Source organism: Scleropages formosus, chromosome 5 (genome assembly GCF_900964775.1).
Source record: "Scleropages formosus chromosome 5, fSclFor1.1, whole genome shotgun sequence".
In the NCBI taxonomy this organism is placed as follows: Eukaryota; Metazoa; Chordata; class Actinopteri; order Osteoglossiformes; family Osteoglossidae; genus Scleropages; species Scleropages formosus.
The window spans coordinates 36,685,673-36,701,314 of NC_041810.1; the positions used below are offsets into that span (position 1 = coordinate 36,685,673).

Consider the following 15,642-nt stretch of genomic DNA (forward strand, 5'->3'; position numbering starts at 1 on the left):
TGGGTCTGGGGTTCAAGTCCCGCCTGGGGTGCCTTGTGACGGACTGGCGTCCCGTCCTGGGTGTGTCCCCTTCCCCCTCTGGCCTTACGCCCTGTGTTGCTGGGTAGGCTCCGGTTCCCCGTGACCCCGTATGGGACAAGCGGTTCTGAAAATGTGTGTGTGTGTGTGATTTCATGAAATGGATCTAATTCCTGTAGGAAAACAGACCTTTGAAATATGTCTGACTGATTCAATACATCATGATTTTCATTAACTGAACTATATTTTAAGAAGAATTATGTGTTCTGTTAATGTATTTTGTTGTCTACGCCCTGAGTTGCCGGGTAGGCTCCGGTTCCCCGTGACCCCGTATGGGACAAGCGGTTCAGAAAATTGTGTGTGTGTGTGTGTGTGTGGTTTCCACAGAGTCACCTGGTGTGTCCCAGTCCAAGTCCTGAGATGGAGAGTTGTGTCTCAGAAATGAGTCACTCTGAGGAGTGTAAGGAGGGGGAAACTTCCTCAAAAATGGTTCTGAACAGGTAAGAGAGGAGCTGTGTGTGTTTGTGTTCTTGTATAACCTTGGGAAAATGATGAATCTTCAGTTTGTTGTGTTATCTTACGTAATATTTGTGTGCTGTCTCTTTAAGAGAGTCGTTTGGAGTGGATTGTGTTGTGCTGCTTGTTCACGTAGTAGAAGAAAGTTTAGAAGCAGAGCTGTTGTTTTCCATTACTCGTTCACTTTTCTTTCCCTTTTGAACTCTAGGAACATACCTCTGTAAGTAATACTTACTCTTAAAGTTACGTGTAGTGGTTATTTGCAGGGTTGCTAAGTGTGTAGTAAACTAAAAAAAGAAAACAGGTGATGCTAACGGCGTTAGCCTGTTGTATTTTCAGTGTTAAGTTAGCACAGTGCTGATGTGTACTGTGACTCTCTTGGATGTTTCAGCTCTCTGCCAAGCTATTTGAAATCATCACACTACATCCCTGAGGGCAGAATAATTTATTTGATGCAGATTGGGATGCAGGTTTTGCGCATTTTTACAAATTTTCCTGGGAACTGGTCCGTCACAATGATAGACAGACATTCACTGGAAAGTTTACTGGAAGTTTCTTATCTGTGACCACAGAGTCCAGCAGGAGAGAACAGACTCACCAGGCTGAACCCAGCTGTGTGTCCATGAAGAGTGACAGGTCAATGGATCAACCTATTCACTTCCAACAGGGACAGGTTTCTACAGATGGAAGGTAGGTGTGTTTTGAACCAATGATGCAACTTTTCAGCTCTTCATCTTTATTAAACATGTTCAGATATTTTTGTCCGCATTAGTATATTTAAACTTATGTTTAATCAACAGAAATCAGCTGAAGACATGTGACTCGGCACGTCAACAGGTGGATTTATCAGCAGTTTTCAAGGTACCACATACAGTGCATGGCTGTTATTATTTTTATGGTTAGATCTCATTTATCCTGAGTGGTTTTACCAGTCTATGAAACAGGATATTTACTAGACCAGTTTTAGTCACCTTATTTTCTCCAGACTACAATAACAGACTTCTCCTGAGTCTTGAATCAGAAACCATCAGATTACTAGTCTGTGTCCTTAACCACTTCACTACTTGCTGTGCTGCTGTTCTCTGTTTGCTTAGTTTGTACTAAAACTAAAACACACAGGTTCACTTTGGTTCGGTTCCATTTGACAAGATTTAATGAAGACAGACTGGTGTTGTCATCAAGATGTAAATACTGACATCAATTTGTGATGTAGGATCCAGAACATGACCTGCTTCTCCATCTCTCTTGTGTGGAGTTTACTTTACTAACCTTTGTCACATAACATTCATAACAAATGAAACTGTATTACATGATGTTCAAGGTTCTTATAGCTGTTGAGAAGACACATCCCACCCCAACAGTGTTGTACCAAAGCTCAAGGCAGTAGATGTTAATGGAATAAGATGAGTCTTTCAGGTGTTTCCCTCAAGTGTATGAAGGGACATCGCTCTGGTCGCAGGGTCGGCTCTCTTTGGCTCCTCCAACACTGCTCTTGGTGAGCCATGTGAGGAACAGCACTGTGTAATGATTCATATGGTTATAGACAAGAACAATATTTTACACAACTGATATCTGTCTTCACGCTGATTTAGGAAAAGGTTTCATGAGATTATCATTACACACAGAACAAATACCTGGACACTTTCTACACAGAGACTGAACTTGCTTTTTATTTTATGTTGTTTTTCCCTCATGATTTACCTGTCTAAGTTGGAAGCACAAACATATATAAAGAATTTGATGTTCTATACAAAATTAGAAGAGATAAAATGAGTTGTGACATAATGAATCAAACTCTCTCTCTGAGAACCACCTTAACTGACAGTTTTAAACATTATATTCAGTTTTACTCTGTTCTACTTACATTTTCCATATTCCCACACTTTTCTCCTCACATCCCCTTTCTTGATAAGTTTATACTGGTAGTTTCCTCTGTTCATGCAGTATGTGTACTGACTGTTAACATGTTTCAGATAGTTTAGTAGTATTTTCCTTCCCCCTGCTGGATAATACCAGCTTATTGGGTTAATGATGTTTCCATTGTTTGTCCATCTTTGTATTTACCTGCTACATTTGCTACACTAATCAGTTTAGAGGACATCCTTGGTGTGGTAAATGGGAAATGAATTAGTGGCTTGTCAAATTATACAAATTTATAATAGGAAGCTACGACCATATTTTATTATTGGTCTGGAAGTTCAATATTTCTTTTAGTCTCTTGAGGACAAAGCTGTGAAGTTCCTGAGAGATGAGTAGAACAAGTTGAAGAGGAATCTGAGTCAGGATTACCCTGCATGCCTCGAGCCTCAGGCTGACAATGACCTGGACAGTGAAGCTGAGATCCAGAAGATGTGTGGCAGAGAGGGGGCTCTGAAGATCACACTGTACATCCTGAGGACCATGAACCAGAAGGACCTCGCAGACACACTGGAGAAGAGTAAGAACTTTGTGTATCTCTTTACAGTCTCATGTAGCTTAATTTTCTTTTGAATCCGTTATACAATAATAGACAAGGAAAGACGTTCAATTCCTCGTGCCAAAATCAAGGGGGCTGGACACAAACCAACCATGCCACCAATACTCCATCCCTCCCAAAACCCCACCTGCCCCTCACCCCACCCGAATACAGCTCCCCCCTAAAAATCAGCCCACGTCATGGGCAGGCACCACCATCCTCGCTGGGAGCCACCGTGAGCATGTCGCTGGGGTTGTCAAGTGGGCACCTTCCTTCATTGATGTTTCATTGAATTGAGCCCACGACACCTCGAGAAGGCTCAACGGCAAGATCTGGCATCCCAGACCCAGCCCCATCCGTTCCCGGCGACTCCACCCTGCGAAGAACCTCCCACCCCAGCCATACGTTAGCCACCAACAAACAAACCAACACCCAACATCAGCACATGGAGATGACAAGACTCACCATGTGATTCTAAGCCAGCCTTGACACACTTGATTTCTTCTACTTGACTAGTCAGAGGCAGCTCCAAGACCCCCTTTCCTCACAAAGCCACACTACTCAAACAATGAGGAACCCCCAACCATATCCTTATAGCTTTGCTCATTACACCTTTGAGTCTTTCCATCTCTGACATACAGTAGAAACCTCATATACAGTTAGCGGCCACCTAATACGAGGCAATAAACCAAACTGCAAGCATCACACCTTCAGTTTCCCTGGTAATAAAGATTATCAGTCTTATTAATTACCTGTATTACATCCTCTCTTAACCCTTTTACCTGTTCCCTGTCACTTAATGAAGAACCATACCATCTGCCCAAGCTCTTAGTTGGCCTTTCAGCCACTGACGGAATCTTTTTCCCATCAATGTGAAAATTCTTCTGCAGTAACTTGCCTTTAACTATTGACAAGCTCCTACACTTGCTAGGTTTAACTTTCAGTTCGGCCAGCTTTAGATTTCCATTTAGTTTGTTAATAAGCGATGAGTACACAGGACGATGATAGTAAGCACGGTCATATCATGCATATATGCTCTGATTGGCGGGAGGCGAGAACTGTCCTTCAGCCTCATACTCCCAACCACCCATTTCGAAGATCTCATTATCACTTCCATACCCATGGTAAAAGCCAAAGACCAGATTGTGTATCCAGCTATTATTATGCCAATCCCCAGCCACTGCCAAGCTGTGGTGTATTGTTTGGTACAAAAATAAAACTGGATGTCTTCAAAATACACCTTAACCAGTCTCATAACAGGGGTGTGTGTGTGTGGTGGCACAGTTGGTTGGACCGGGTCTTGCTCTCCAGTGGGTCTGGGGTTCAAGTCCCACTTGGGGTGCCTTGTGACAGACTGGTGTCCTGTCCTGGGTGTGTCCCCTTCCGCTCTTTGTCCTCTGTTGCTGGGTTAGGCTCCGGCTCCCTGCAACCCCATATGGGACAAGTGGTTCAGACCATGTGTGTGTGACAGACAGTCTCATAATATATTCAGGAACAATAAAGAAATGAAATGCTTTCCACAACAAAACATGTGGTACTGAACCAAAGGCATTTGCCAAGTCCAAAAAAAATCACATGGAAGTCTTTACCTAACATTAGATAATCTCAGATATATAAGCAGTAGTGAAAATTGTCAAAAAAAATAAAATGAATGATACAAAAAGACAATAAAAATGATAATAAATATAACATTGCTTTCCTTCTGTTCATTTTAAATGATCTGTAATAGATTTGGATTTCCTTTGTTTTTATATTATTAATAACTTGTTTTTACCATTTTTCCTGTAATTTATTTTGTCAGATGAATTTCTGATGAAATATCAGCATAAATACAGATGTAACCTGAAGAAGAAATTCAAGTGTGTGTTTGAAGGGAAAGCAAAGCAAGGAAATCCAGTCCTGCTCAATAAGATTTACACAGAGCTCTACATTACTAAAGGTGGAACTGGAGGGATCAATGATGAACATGAAGTGAGACTTATTGAAACAGCCACCAGGAGTCCAGGAGTACAAGACGCTGCGATTCAATGCAGTGACATTTTTAAACCCTTAGCTGGAGAAACGACACCTATCAGAACTGTGCTGACAAGTGGGGTTGCAGGCATAGGAAAAACTGTGTCTGTACACAAATTTATTCTTGACTGGGCAGAAGGAAAGGAAAATCAAGATATTCATTTCATATTTGCTTTTCCTTTCCGGGACCTAAACCTGATGAAGGGTCAAGATTACAGTCTGATAGAACTCATTCACCACTTTATCCCAGAACTGAAAGAGCTTGGATCAGCTGAGCTTGAAAGGTGTAAAATCTTGTTCATCTTCGATGGTCTAGATGAGAGTCGACTTCCTCTAGATTTCAAGAACAATCAGAGCTGGTTTGATGTAACAAAGACAACATCTTTGGATGTGTTGCTGACCAACCTCATTAAGCGGAATCTGCTCCCCTCTGCTCTCATCTGGGTAACCTCCAGACCAGCAGCAGCAGGTCAGATCCCTCCTGAATGTGTCCACCAGGTGACAGAGATACGAGGGTTCAATGATCCTCAGAAGGAGGAGTACTTCAGGAAGAGGTTCAGTGATCAGGACCTGGTCAACAGGATGATCACACATGTGAAGTCAACAAGGAGTCTCTACATCATGTGTCATATTCCTGTCTTCTGTTGGATTTCAGCCATTGTTCTTGAGAAGCTGTTTGGTAATGAAGACAGTGGAGAAATCCCCAAGACTCTGACTCAGATGTACACACACTTCCTCATCTTTCAGTCCAGTTTAAAGAATGAGAAGTATCAGAAGGAACGAGAAAATTAGCTTTATGAGATTTTAAAATCAGACAGAGGATTCCTTCTTAAACTGGGGGAACTGGCTTTTAGAAACCTTCAAACAGGAAATCTCATATTTTATGAGGAAGATCTGAAAGACTGTGGCATTGATGTCAGTGAAGCTTCAGTATACTCTGGAGTGTGTACAGAAATCTTCAAAGAGGAGTGTGGGTTATACCAAAGGAAGGTTTACTGCTTTGTGCATCTGAGTGTTCAGGAGTATCTTGCTGCTTTGTTTTCAGTATTAAAGAGAAACAAGAAATCCAGTTTTTTTAAACAGACTGCCAACCGAAGAGAAACTTGGTCTGACTTTCTCAACAGTTCAGTGGATCAGGCCTTACAGAGCAAGAATGGACATTTGGACCTCTACCTCCGCTTCCTTCTTGGCCTTTCAATGGATTCCAGTCAGAGTCTGTTATATGGGCTACTGACAGAGAGAAGAATCAGATCATTTGATACTGACAAGACAGTGCAGTACATCAAGAAGAAGATCAGAGAAAATCTGTCTCCAGAGAGAACCATCAATCTGTTCCACTGTCTTAATGAACTCAATGACAATTCTTTATTGGAGGAAGTCCAAGGTTACCTGAGCTCAGGGAATATTTCAGCCAAACACCTCTCACCTGCACAGTGGTCAGCTCTGGCCTTTGTGTTACTGATGTCAGACAAGGAACTGGATGTGTTTGACCTGAAGAAATACATCAGATCAGAGGAAGGTCTTCTGAGGCTGCTGCCAGTGCTCAAGATCTCCAAAATAGCTCTGTAAGTATTCTGGTCTAATGGTAGTTAAGATTAGTAATAAAATTGAAAGGCACTTTACAGTTATCTCCACATACATTACTTTGCAAATTAATGGACTGTTTCTTTTTACAAATATCCATCCAAATGTTATCTTTTCCAGGATGAAACAGTGTGGACTAACAGAGAAATGCTGTGAAGCTCTGTCCTCAGTTCTGACCTTAAACTCTTCACACATGAGAGAGTTAGACCTGAGTGACAACGACCTGCAGGATTCAGGAGTTAAGATACTCTCTGCTGGATTGGGGAACAAACACTCTAAACTGGAGATACTGAGGTCAGTACTACTGGGGAATAAACACGGTATGTGATCAGTAATGTGTGTATCAGTGAGAATACAATGTTTAGTGTGTGTGTGTGTGTGTGTGTGTGTGTCTCTCTACAGACTCTCTGGCTGTTGTCACAGAGGAAGGCTGTGCTTCTCTGTCTTCCACTCTACGTTCGAACCCCTGTTCACACTTGAGAGAACTGGATCTGAGCTACGATCACCCAGGAGACTTAGGAGTGAAGCTGCTCTCTGATCTACTGGAGGATCCACACTGTAGACTGGAGACAGTGCAGTAAGTACTGCGTGTGTGTGTGAGATTACTGCTAACCCACATACATGTCACAGGGCTCTGAGTTTCCACACACACTTCATACACAGGCTGTTTGTGTCTCTCACTCACTGTGTGTCCTTCTGCTTCTCCTACAGTGTGGATCATGGTGGACAGTGCAGGATCAGATCAGGGCTCCTCAAATGTAAGCGTGTTTGTACTGAACTCTTGCCTTCAGATGTTCATGATGATGGTGTGTGTGACTCTTCCTCCTGTCTGTGTGACTGGTGTATTCTTCATCGCTGCTGTGTCACTGATGTCAGGACACTTGGGAGTGTTTTCTGATGGAGATCAGATCCACACCACTTGCTCACTGATGTTTATTCTATACACATATAACACTCTGTTGTCGATGAGCAGCAGCTGCTGGGCTGTATTTCTCCTCCAGCAAACACACTGTGCTCTGCTGTACACATCTCACACACACACAGCTGTTGTATACATGAGTGAATGTTATATCATTTACCTGTTTTCTTCATTTCAGGATTACTTTTTCGAATGCATTTCACTGTGAGGTGTGTGTAACGTATCTATGTGTTGGAACTGTTCTTTTTTTATTTGAGGTTTTCAATAATGAGGCACAATAAGCTTGAAAATCTGGTTTATTACAGTTCTTACCACATGTTCTCCATCACAGATACACACTCTTACACATCTGTCCTGTGTCTTTTTATACTGCTTAACTTGTCTTGTGTCCTTGTACAAGACACACAGACCTTCCAAGGTCTTCACCCAGTTGCACTTAAATGGAGTTTTACCAGTAGCACAAACACACTGTTCCAGAAACTTCTACAGCAGGACTTATCACAGACACACATGGAAAGTATACAGAGATGAATGATGAATAATATCATAGAAATAATAACAGGAGACAAAGTCAGTATACGGCTAAATAAATCAAAATCAATGTAATAGTGAAAAGAAAATCATTTGAAATAGGATATATTTTAAATTTGTGAAAGTAAATCTACTGTGAATTTAAATTGTTTACTTTTGACCACTGATTTAAAGTATAATATGGGTAAATTAAAGGTGGTAATTTTAGATATTGAGCATACTGTAAGTTTTTTTAAATTCCTGTGAAGTGATGTAATATAACTGTTTGAAAGTGTAAAGTGTTGAAATTGTTCTGCCCATCAGTGTGCAACGCTGCTTTACATTTGTCATGGCTTTGCTCCACACGATGACGGACTCAAGTGCAGAAGTCTTCAAGTCGATGTTTATTATAACAGGCAGATGGAATCCAAAAGAGAAGTCGGAGACAGGCAAAAATCGGGCGATCGGCAAACAGGATACACAGGACAAGGCGATAATAGTGGTCAAAGAACAAACAAGCAAAGGTCGAGATCGGAAGGAGTTACAGGATACACAATCAGGAATGCAAGAGAAGTTGCCAGTGTCGGTCTACTCGACACTTGTATCTTTTGGAATAGTGGAGCAGGTGGTTCCGCAATTGCCATCTCCTCGGCATCCCTTTTTATCGTTGCCCAAGCAGGAAGGATAGAGTGCGCCGGTGTCGGTCTACCTGACGCTTGTATCTTTTGGAACAGCGAAGCAGGTGGTTCCGCACTGTACGCCACACTCGTTGCTCCCCTGATGCCAGGACTCTACTGCCGGGACCGGGCTCTGCGGGGTCTCCCTAGGGAACATGGCAGGCTGGTACCCTAAAATACACTGGAAGGGTGAGATCCCTGTGGATGAGTGTGGTGTGGAGTTGTGGGCGTACTCTGCCCACGACAGGTAGCTTGCCCATTGGTGTGGTCTCTGAGAACAATAAGCCCGGAGGTATCTAGCGATGTCCTGTTGCAGGCATTCCACCTGCCCGTTGGCCTGCGGGTGGTACCCTGAGGTAAGGCTTACCATTACACCGAGCTGTCTCCAAAAGGCCCTCCAGACTCGGGAGACAAACTGTGGTCCTCTATCAGAGACGATATCTTCTGGCAGTCCGTACAATCGGAAAACCTGCTCAAATAGGACCTCTGCGACTTCCAAGGCAGTGGGTAACTTGGGGAGAGGGATCAGACGACACGCTTTGGAGAATCGATCTACCACTGTAAGAATTACTGTCTTACCGTCGGAGACTGGTAGGTCTACCAGGAAGTCCAAGGCGACGTGTGTCCACGGCCGAATAGGTGTGGGTAGTGGTTCCAAGAGGCCGGCAGCCTTCTCTGGCAGAGTCCGTGTCTGAGCACAAGCGGCACAGGCCTGAACGAAGTCCCGGACGTCATCTGCCACTGAAGGCCACCAGAACCACCCCGTAACAGCGAAAGAGTACGCCGGATACCTGGGTGACCTGCCTCAGGGGCCTCGTGGGCCCACTTAATCACCGCAGTGCGACGTTGACCGGGGGCGTATTCTTTCCCTGCAGGCTTCCCGGGCGGCTCCAGTTTGCTGGCCTGGGCATCCTGGATGTCCTGGAGCAACTGCCACCTCACAGGGCCCACGACACATCCCTTTAGTAAAATATCCTCAGGAGGGGTCGGCGCTGGTTCGGGGTTGTGGATCCTGGATAGGGCATCTGCTTTTGTGTTCTTAGAACCTGGTCTATATGACACAGTGAAATTAAATCGGGTAAAAAACAGCACCCATCTAATCTGGTGGGAGTTCAGTCGTTTGGATTTTTTGAGGTATTCTAAGTTTCTATGGTCTGTGAGGACGAGGAACAGGTGTACGGCCCCCTCAAGCCAATGTCGCCACTCTTCTAGTGCAAGCTTAACGGCTAGGAGTTCCCGGTTCCCTATTTCATAGTTGCATTCTGCAGGGGTCATCTTCTTGGAAAAGAAGGCACAAGGGTACATCTTTGGAGGGTCTCCTTGCCTTTGGGACAGGACAGCTCCCACGCCAACAGAGGAGGCATCGACCTCCACCACAAAAGGCAAGGGAGGGGTCTGGATGCTTCAGCACCGGGGTAGAGGTGAACCGGGTCTTCAACTCCTGGAAGGCCCTCTCCGCGTCCTCACCCCACGGAAGCCTACACTCCTTATTGGCAGTGAGAGCAGTGAGAGGGGCAGCTATTGTGCTGAAGCCACGGATAAAGCGACGGTAGAAATTGGCGAAACCAAGGAAACACTGTAGGGCTCTTACCATAGTTGGTCGAGGCCATGACGTTACTGCACTGACCTTCTTTGGATCCATGGAGATCCCCTGCTGGCTCAAGATGTATCCCAGGAAGGCCATCTGGCGTTGATGAAACAAGCACTTCTCCCCCTTGACATAAAGTCGGTGCTCTAAGAGACGTTGCAGGACAGATCGTACCTGGTGTATGTGTTCCTCTCAGGTCCGAGAGTAGATCAGGATGTCATCCAGATAGTCTATCACGAACCAGTTGATGAACTCCCCCAACACGTGATTGAGGAAGGCTTGGAAGACCGAGGGGGCGTTTACTAAGCCAAACAGCATGACCCAATATTCAGAATGCCCTAGGGTGGTGGAAAACGCCATCTTCCATTCGTCCCCCTCTTGGATCCTGATCAGGTTGTATGCACTGCGGAGATCCAGTTTGGTAAACCAGGAGGAACCATGGATGCTCTCCAAAGTAGTGGTGATAAGTAGCAACGGATGGGGTAATTTAACTGTGATGGCATTTAACCCCCAATAGTCAATGCAAGGACGTAAGCCCCCGTCCTTCTTACCTATGAAGAAGAAACCGGCTGAAGCAGGAGAGGTGGAGGGCCGGATGAGACCCGAAGCGAGGGCCTCAGTGATGTATTCCTGCATGGCCTTCTGCTCTGGTAATGACGGGATATACCCAGCCCCGGGGTGGTGTGGTTCCCAGCAGGAGATCAGTGGCATAGTCCCATGGTCGGTGAGGTGGTAGCTCAGCTGCTCTGCTCTTACTGAAGACCTCCCGTAGGTCTTCGTATTCTGGGGGAATCTCTGGAGGAGGAAGACCCTCGACACCCTCCACCAAGGTTGCTCAGCAGGGAAGAGTCAGACAGGATGAGCGACATTTATTCCCCCATGACACCAGTTCATTAGTACTCCAGCGGAAAACCGGATCATGTCGCGTCAACCAGAGATACCCGAGAATGATAGGGGTGTCAAGGGCTCGTATCCTGAAAAAGGTGAGTACCCCATGGTGAGCTGGAGTGGGATGATGCGCGTGTCCACCACACCGGAACCAAGGGGTTAGCCGTCGAGGGCTTTGACCTTTAGAGTAATCTCACAAGTTTGACAGGGAATGCGGTGTTTTCTGGCAAAGCCCCAGTCCATGACACACTCAGCTGCCCCGGAATCTATTAGCGCGCGGGTCTGTACTCGGTGCCCCTCCCAGGCAACGCACACAGGTAATCACAGTTGCCCTCTGTGTTCCCCGGACTCACCTTGGATTCACTGAAGTCCCCTTGGGGTGGGCGGGCTGGGCAGGTAGAGCGGTAGTGGTCCGGGGAACCGCAATACAGGCACAGGTTGCCCCCCAGGTGGCGTCTCCATTCCTTTGGACTTAGCTGGCCTCCTCCAACCCACATGGGTTCCGGGTCTTCCTCTGCGGGAAGGGCCACCTGGCCACCTCTCATCTGTCGGTTCCGGCCTAGGTTATCGATCGCGATGGCAGTCTTCACAAAGCAATCAAAGGTCCAGTCCTCCCCGCGGTAGGTTAGCTCGGCCTGGATCCACAGGTAAAGGCCGTTGCAAAAACGGGTGAGGAAAGCAGCGGAGTTCCACCCGCTCCTTACGGCGAGGGAACGGAACTCAAGTGCATATTCAGCTACGGTCCGGTTTCCTTGGTTCAGGTGCAAGAGAATGGTCACCAGCCAAGCGACCTGCGTGAGGGTGGTCAAACACTGCCTCAGATTTCTCCCGAAAAGCAGTGTAAGTGGTCTTCTGGCGGGTACGCCACCTTGCCGCTGCCCAGGCACGAGCCGGACCCACCAATAATGACAGCACAAATGCTATTTTGGCTTCCTCTGTCTGGTACATGCGTGGGGAGCATTCAGACAGCAATTCGCATTGCATCAGGAAGCCTTGGCACTGATTGGGTGAGTCATCATACCTTTCAGGTAAGGCGATGGTTGTATCAGGTCCAGATTCCTCGGGAGGCGCGCATGGTACAGGACCAGCTGGAACGGCGGGCGTGGTTGTTACGAGGGACTGGAGAATCCCTGCAGTCTGTAGGGCTTGATGCAGCCGCTTGACGGTGTCTTCTAGTCTTGCCCATGACTGCTCATGCACATTGATGATCGCCCCCTGGGCGGCGAGTGTGTTGCACATCTGGGTGAGTTCTGCTGAGTCCGGATATAGGGCGGAACCTTCTGTCATGGTTTCGCTCCACACGATGACAGACTCAAGTGCAGAAGTCTTCAAATCGATGTTTATTATAGCAGGCAGATTGAATCCAAAAGAGAAGTCGGGGACAGGCAAAGATTGGGCGATCGGCAAACAGGATACACAGGACACGGCGATAATCGTGGTCAAAGAACAAACAAGCAAAGGTCGAGATCGGAAGGAGTTACAGGATACACAATCAGGAATGCAAGAGAAGTCGCTGAACAAGGTTCCGGAATTGCCGTCTCCTTGGCGTCCCTTTTTACCCCGTTCCCATCAGTAAACAGCAGGTGTCGCCAATGTGCTGGTTGATGGAGACGTGACAACATTTACATACATGTAGTAACACAAAGTGACAACGGAAAGTTCACTACAAAAACAAACTGTAATAAAGTTTCATTTACATTCATTCATTTATGAGACACTTTTCTCCAAAGTGACGTTGAGCTCAGAGAAAACAAAAGTTCATCTGTAACTTGGTGACTGATCACACAAGGTCCATGAATAAATGTAAATTTGTGTTTAATCTGGACACTTAACACTATTTTTACCGTGTTTTAACTCTGCTTCATCTGCAGACTCCTGCCAGCTCACACTGGACCCCAACACAGCAAACACACACCTCTATATGTCTGAGGACAACAGGAAGGTGACATGGAGTGAAAAGGAACAGAAAAATTCTGATCATCCAGACAGATTTGACTGTTGGGAACAAGTTGTGTGTGTAGAGAGTGTGTCTGGTTGCTGTTACTGGGAGGTTCAGTGGACTGGAATTTATGGGGCTGAAATAGGAGTGACTTATAAAGGAATCAGGAGGAAAGGAGACAGTGATGACTGTCGGCCTGGATTCAACGACAAGTCCTGGGTTCTGTTCTGTACTGACAAGAGTTATTACGTCAGTCACAACAACATACACTCTGCCATACCTGTACCCCCCTCCCGCAGAGTAGGAGTGTATGTGGACTGTGTGTCCGACGCACTGTCCTTCTACAGTGTCTCCTCTGGTGAACTGACCCTCCTGTACAGGTTCACTTCCACATTCACTGAGCCCCTCTGTCCTGCGTTTTGGGTTTATAGTTATTCCTCAGTGTACCTGTGTGAACTGGAATAGATAAGTATCCTGGGTCTGTTTTGTTTTATTACCACTGGCTCCAGTTTCCCGCGACCCTGTATGGGACAAGCGGTTCTGAAAATGCGTGTTTTATTCTTGGTGTGACTTATACCGGCTGCATTTATTAATGTTTCCTAACTCGTGCTAATTTAAACTTAATTTCTGTTCTAGCTGTGGTAATCAGTTGTTTCTGTTATTACCTATAGAGAGCAGAAGGATACTGTATAAAATAAACATAAAACAAACTCTGCTTTCGAGCTAATTGCTCCAGTGTCTCCCACTCGAACACACTTCACTTTCATCACCCAACATCGCAGACAGAGGTGGACTGGATATTGCACTCCCTTCCCACAATGCACTGCTCTCTTAAAGCAACACTACACTCTGACAGCTTCACGTCCGTGTTCGTCCAATTCATCCGGTCAAGCATTGTACAGACTGTGAGAGCTGCTGATGGAAAGAGAATTAATAAACGAAATAAATGAAACCTGTACAGCAAATGTTTATTGAATTGTAGTTGTGTCTAAATGTTCTTAACGTAACCCATGAATAAATACAGGCGTTATGTATTATAATGAGCCGTGTTACTGTGTTTTAATGGGAAATGCGTGTGTTGTGATTGGTTGGCGTTTGGTTTCAGCAGGGAATATAAGGGGGTGTTTGCGCCTGCCAGGGGGAGAAAGCAGAGAGAATCTGCGGGTGCTAAGCAGGCTGGGGAGGCAGCTGGGGAGGCTAGCTAGATGCGTGGGTCCTTGAGGAAACGGGGTTCTCGGACCGAGAGCATTATTTCTCTAGTGCCACTGTTCAATGAAACGTTCAAGATGAACATTGCCTCTGCGTCCTTCTTCGCCCCATCCAAACCCACGGCTCTGCACGCCACAGTATTACGTTTCAAGTTTATTGGTACAAGTACCGTATACAAGTATCATGAAATTCTTCTTGAGCGCTTCTCCACAGATTATGAACAAAAAACAATAGGTAATACTGCACAAAACAATAACAATGAGTAAAACCAATAACAATAAATAATGGCCACAATTAATAATAGTAGACAGCCAGAGAACTCAGAACATGAGAATCAGAAGCTTAAAGTGACATTGTAATGTACCAATGTGCTTGGAAAGAACAGTCCAACTCTAGTTACTAAAGGTGGCACATTGGTGAGTGTTGTATACTCTTACATCAGTGGGGGTTCCTCAAGTGTCTGTAAATGTAATTCTGTGGCCTGAAGGTGGCGCTGTACTGAGCTTCAGCACTGGACACTGGACAGCTTACAGTGGGACAGTGCACTTGGACAGAGACATTGGCGCTGCGGGACATACAGGAGCAGCTTGACGGTGGCGCTCTTCCTCCCCTGAGACAGTGTATGGAATGTGAGACCATGTGGAAGACAGATCACTGACCTTGTGTGTATCATCAGCTCATCCCAGCACAGTCTCCCAGTGTTATTATTAATAATCTTACACCACTGTTATGTTAGTTTATTGAGCCACAGTCAAAAATCCAAGTTATAGCAACTATTTATACGGTGCTCATGGCAAAGGAGAGTACAGAAGTGGTTTACCATGGTCATGTTCTTCCCACATCTTTGAGATACAAACTCCACGCATCATGAATCAGATTTGAACCTACACCTGACCGTGCGGCTCAGGCAAGGCGACACAACAGCACTACCTGCTGCACCACTGTGCCACTATATTAAGCTGCTGACAGTTGTTGACATTTTTGTACAGCTGGATCATTTTTACTGTCCTAATTCAGAATAAATATAGTGGTGAAAGGTACTGCAGTAGGAGGTGGGATATGAACCAAGGACTTTCCCATTTTCATTCAGCACCTGAAGGTTACGAGTCTCATCCAGATTTTCCACACACTCAGCAGTGTAGAAATGCTTTCCATTACTGAAGTGAAATACACCGGTACAGTACCTGCTCAAAGGGTGAGGACTCGTCCCGCAGATGAGTGTTTCTTCTGCGAGACGCTTGGTGAACACTTCTGAGCAGGAAATGAGGAGGTGGCACATCTCCGCTGTTCTCCTGCAGCAGGTCCCACATGTAGGACACTTGTGTG

General features: G+C 45.5%; 1 pseudogene; it reads left to right on the top strand.

Moving 5' to 3' along the window:
• The first annotated feature begins 647 nt into the window (after positions 1-647).
• LOC108928568 (NLR family CARD domain-containing protein 3-like) lies at positions 648-14,063 on the top strand (annotated as a pseudogene).
• The last annotated feature ends 1,579 nt before the right edge of the window (positions 14,064-15,642 follow it).